Raw genomic sequence first — 5,998 nt, forward strand, 5'->3', positions numbered from 1 at the left:
AAAATGACACTCTAAAATGTGCAGTTTTGTCACAACACAATGCCACAGATGTCTCAAGTTTTGAGGGAGTGTGCAATAGGCATGCTGACAGAGTTGTTGCCAAATAATGTAATGTTAATTTTTCTACCATAGCCGACTCCAACTTAATTTTAAATAATTTGGCAGTACGCCCAACCGGCCTCACAACCGCAGACCACGTGTATGGTGTTGGGTGGGCAAGTGGTTTGCTGATGTCAACGTTGTGAACAGAGTGCCCCATGGTGGCAGTGGGGTTATAATATAGGCAGGCATAAGCTATGGACAACAAACACAATTGCATTTTATGTATGGAAATTTGAATGCACAGAGATACCGTGACAAGATTCTGAGGCTGTCACGTCCTGACCAGTATAAGGGTTAATTGTTATTGTAGTTTGGTCAGGACGTGGCAGAGGGTATTTGTTTTATGTGGTTCGGGGTGGTGTTTTATTTAGTAGGGCATTTGATTTATGTATTCCGGGGTTTTTGGGCACTGTTTTATATTCATGTATTTCTATGTTTAATCTAGTGAGTCTGGTTCTATGTTTAGTTAATTGGGGTGGGGACTCTCAGTTGAAGGCAGGTGTTGTCTATTTGCCTTTGAATGAGAGTCCTATATATTAGGGGGTGTTTGTGTTTGTAATTTGTGGGAGATTGTTTCTTGTTTTGCCTGTTTCTTGTTTAGCGTGAGTAAGCCTTACAAGACTGTTGTGTAGATCGTGAGTTCGTTGTTTGTTATTTTGGTGTTCGTATTTTTGAGTTAAATAAAACGTCAAGATGAGCATCCACAATCCTGCTGCATTTTGGTCCTCTTTTCCCAACGACAACCGTGACAGAGGCCCATTGTCGTGCCATTCATCTGTCGCCATCACCTCATGTTTCAGCATGACAATGCACAGCCCCATGTCACAAGGATCTGTACATAATTCCTGGAAGCTGAAAATGTCCCAGTTCTTCCATGGCCAGACATGTCACCCATTGAGCCTGTTTGGGATACTCTGGATGGACGTGTACGACAGCGTGTTCCAATTCCTGCCAATATCCAGCAACTTCGCACAGCCATTGAAGAGGAGTGGGATAACATTCAACAGGCCACAATCAACAGCCTGATCAACTCTATTCAAAGGAGATGTGTCGTGCTGCATGAGGCTATAGTGGTGTTACGTTTTTCTTGCTCCCCATGTTAGTGTGTTTGTCCTAGGCATTAGAGGTGTACCGAGTTGCGGCTGACGATTGTGGGCGTGGCTAGAGAGAGAGAGAGAGAGAGAGAGAAAAAACACGTTTTGTTTGATGATTTGTGTTAATTTTTTTTTGTTTGTGTTTCAGCCTGCCCTCCTGAGGTACTCCACCCTACCTAGGTCCTGGAGAAGGGAAAAGGTAGATCTGCCCATGGGTGTACATTCCCACGTAGATAACCCATTGTTTTATACACTAGGTTAGCCGGGCGGGTGTCACCCTTGTATTTTCTTGGAACCAGGTAGGACAGTGGGCTAGGATTTAGAGTGTGTTAAGAAGGATTAGGTGTGTAGAAGAGGAGGGACCTTTTGTTTATTTTCATTACTCGGACCCCGATCCCAAACATTCCCTTCTCTTACCTTCCCTGGTTGTGGTTGTTAGTTTTTGTTTTCTTACTGATTCTTTATGGGTGTTTTATATTGTTTATTTAATTACTTAACTAAACATCCCCCGAGGGCTAAAATTGAGTTCTGGTTGTGGTCTGGTTATTTTAGCTCATTACACCCCACATTTCTTCCCCTTTCATCTGGTTTACCTGGTGTGTTTAGGCCCAGACATTTACGTCTCCTCCTCAGACGAGCTACACCCGAGGGGAGAACGTAATAAGTGGTCACACCAGATACTGACTGGTTTTCTGTTCCACTCCTGTACCATTTTATGTGCCATGGAATCGGTAAATCGAAAATCTCAACTATTTTGCAAACTTCATGGAGCAGCTGTCAATTTTTTTGGTCCTTATATGAATATTGTATACTTTTATGTTTTACAATTTCTTTTTGCCAATTTTTGTCTTTAATGCGGGGCCGAAAGACAAGCTCCTTACCTTTTCCACTTGCCTCCTTCATTTTTGCGGTAATGAATCAAATCAAAGTTTATTTGTCACGTGCGCCAAATACAACAGGTGTAGACCTTACAGTGAAATGCTTACTTACAGGCTCTAACCAATAGTGCAAAAAAGGTGTTAGGTAAGTAAAGAAATAAAACAACAGTAAAAAGACAGGCTATATACAGTAGCGAGGCTATAAAAAATGCGAGGCTACATACAGACACCGGTTAGTCAGGCTAATTGAGGTAGTATGTACATGTAGATATGGTTAAAGTGACTATGCATATATGATGAACAGAGAAGAGCAGTAGTGTAAAAGAGGGGTTGGCGGGTGGCGGGACACAATGCAGATAGCCCGGTTAGCCAATGTGCGGGAGCACTGGTTGGTCGGCCCAATTGAGGTTGTATGTACATGAATGTATAGTTAAAGTGACTATGCATATCTGATAAACAGAGAGTAGCAGCAGCGTAAAAAGAGGGGTTGGGGGGGACACAATGCAAATAGTCCGGGTAGCCATTTGATTACCTGTTCAGGGGTCTTATGGCTTGGGGGTAAAAACTGTTGAGAAGCCTTTTTGTCCTAGACTTGGCACTCCAGTACCGCTTGCCATGCGGTAGTAGAGAGAACAGTCTGTGGCTGGGGTCTTTGACAATTTTTAGGGCCTTCCTCTGATACCGTCTGGTGTAGAGGTCCTGGATGGCAGGCAGCTTAGCCCCAGTGATGTACTGGGCCGTACGCACTACCCTCTGTAGTGCCTTGCGGTCAGAGGCTGAGCAATTGCCGTACCAGGCAGTGATGCAACCAGTCAGGATGCTCTCTGTTGCAGCTGTAGAACCTTTTGAGGATCTCAGGACCCATGCCAAATCTTTTTAGTTTCCTGAGGGGGAATAGGCTTTGTTGTGCCCTCTTAACGACTGTCTTGGTGAGTTTGGACCATTCTAGTTTGCTGTTGATGTGGACACCAAGGAATTTGAAGCTCTCAACCTGCTCCACTACAGCCCCGTCGATGAGAATGGAGGCGTGCTCGGTCCTCCTTTTCCTGTAGTCCACAGTCATCTTCTTAGTCTTGGTTACGTTGAGGGATAGGTTGTTATTCTGGCACCACCCGGCCAGGTCTCTGACCTCCTCCCTATAGGCTGTCTCGCCGTTGTCGGTGATCAGGCCTACCACTGTTGTGTCGTCTGCAAACTTAATGATGGTGTTGGAGTCGTGCCTGGCCATGCAGTCGTGGATGAACAGGGATTACAGGAGGGGACTGAGCATGTACCCCTGTGGAGCTCCAGTGTTGAGGATCAGCGTGGCAGATGTGTTGCTACCTACCCTCACCACCTGGGGGCGGCCCGTCAGGAAGTCCAGGATCCAGTTGCAGAGGGAGGTGTTTAGTCCCAGGATCCTTAGCTTAGTGATGCGCTTTGAGGGTACTATGGTGTTAAACGCTGTGCTGTAGTCAATGAATAGCATTGCTGCAGTCAGTCGGTTGTAATTTTGGATAGAGCAGACATTTCCATATTTTTGTTTACTGTATGTGTGACATAACTCCACCAGTCCAATTGATGATATAATTGACAAAGATTACTTAAACATTTTTAAATATTTTAGTTGAACCATAATGTTTGTTACGTATTGTCTTGTGGATAAAACTGAAATTGCAACCAGCTTCCTATTGCTTGTTTTAAAAATAGCGATATTTTGGAAATTATTTCATTTTCAAAAAAACTAAAGTGAGAGGTTGTAATCTGAATGAAGGGAAAAGGCCATTCTTGAACACGTGGTGAGCCATTTTTATTAATCTGCTAGAGAACCAGTTCGGATTTAAGTATACATTTTGTATGACTGAAACTTTTAGTGAGAGGTACAATGCTCTAATATCTAATAATTTCTGCCCTCTGAATTCATATTCATTATAGAAATAGGCCTGTTTAATTTTGTCTGGCTTGCGGTTCCAAATAAAGTGGAATATTTTTTTGCTCATATAATTTAAAAAAAAGTATTTGTGTAGGCATGGCCATAAGTACAGTGCATTCCAAAAGTATTCAGAACTCTTTTTCCAAATTTTGTTACATTACAACCTTATTCTAAAATTCATTAAATAGTTTTTTTTCCTTCAGTCTACACACAATATAAAAAGTATATAAGTATTCAGACACTTTACTTTGTTGAAGCACCTTTGGCATCGATTACAGCCCCGAGTCTTCTTGAGTATGACGCTACAAGCTTGGCACGCCTGTATTTGGGGAATTTCTCCCATTCTTTTCTGCAGATCCTCTCAAGCTCTGTCAGGTTGGATGGGGAGCATTGCTGCACAGCTATTTTCAGGTGTCTCCAGAGATGTTCAATTCCCGGCTATGGCTGGGCCTCTCAAGGACATTCAGAGACTTGTCCCGAAGCCACTCCTGCGTTGACTTGGCTATTCTTATGGTTGTTGTCCTGTTGGAAGGTGAACCTTCGCCCCAGTCTGAGGTCCTCATCATCAATCTCTCTGTAATTTTCTACATTCACCTTTCCCTCGATCCGGACTATTTTCCCAGTCGCTGCCGCTGAAAAACATCCCCACAGCATGATGCTGCCACCACCATGCTTCACCGTAGGAATGGTGCCAGGTTTCCTCCAGACGTGACGCTTGGCATGCAGGCACAAGAGTTCAATCTTGTTTTCATCAGACCAGAGAATCTTGTTTCTCATGGTCTGAGAGGCCTTCAGGTGCCTTTTGGCAAACTCCAAGCGGGCTGTCATGTGCCTTTTACTGAGGAGTAGCTTCCGTTTGTGCACACTACCATAAAGGCCTGATTGGTGGAGTGCTGCAGAGATGGTTGTCCTTCTGGAAGGAAGAACTCTAGAGCTCTGTCAGGGTGATTATCAGGTTCTTGGGCACCTCCCTGACCAAGTCCCTTCTCCCCCGATTGCTCAGTTTGGCCGGGCGGCCAGTTCAAGGAAGAGCCTTGGTGGTTCCAAACTTCTTCCATTTAAGAATGATGGCCACTGTGTTCTTGGGGACCTTCAATGCTGCAGAAATGTTTTGGAACCCTTCCCCAGATCTGTGCCTTGACACAATTCTGTCTTGGAGCACTACGTACAATTCCTTTGACCTCATGGCTTGTTTTTTGCTCTGACATGCACTGTCAACTGTGGGACCTTATATGGACCGGTGTGTGCTTTTCCAAATATTGTCCAATCAATTGAATTTACCACAAATGGACTCCAAGTTGTAGAAAAATCTCAAGGATTATCAAAGGAAACAGGATGCACCTGAGCTCAATTTCCAATTCTTCCTGAGGGTGTTCGATGGGTTGAGGTTATCACAACACTGAAGTCTAAGGGTTCACCAGTTTTTTTTGGTGGACTGGATCTTTTATATTTACCACCTGGCTCCTGTTTCAGTAATAGTGAAATCAGACCTTCTTGCTGAGTATCTGATAGTCTTCCATTTTTATAGGAGTGGTTAAAACATGTTAATAACGTACCTTCGAGTACATAAAAAATATTTGATATAGCTCAACTGGTATGCCATCCAGCCCTGGAGTTTTCCCGGACTTGAAGGCTGTAATTGCATCTAGAAGTTCCTCCTCTCTATTTAGGCTTTCACATGAGCCTTCTGTATAGCTGTTAGTTCTACACTATTAATAGAACAAATTCTTACAATTAACTTGAGTTCATATAAGGGCACAAGGCGAGACCCAAATGCAGACACAGGAGGCAGATGGTTGAGCTCCAATATTTATTAAACCAAAAGGGGTAGGCAAAAGGCAGGTCGGGGATAGGTGAGAGTTCATAAACCAGGTCAGAGTCCAAACAGTACCAGGCGATAGGCAGGCTCGAGGTCAGGACAGGCAGGGGTTCAGTGAACAGGTCCGAGTCCAAACAGTACAAGGGGATAGGCATGCTCGAGGTCAGAACAGGAAGTGTGGTCAGGCAGGCGG

This window comes from Salmo salar, chromosome ssa09 (genome assembly GCF_905237065.1).
Source record: "Salmo salar chromosome ssa09, Ssal_v3.1, whole genome shotgun sequence".
Classification (NCBI taxonomy): Eukaryota; Metazoa; Chordata; class Actinopteri; order Salmoniformes; family Salmonidae; genus Salmo; species Salmo salar.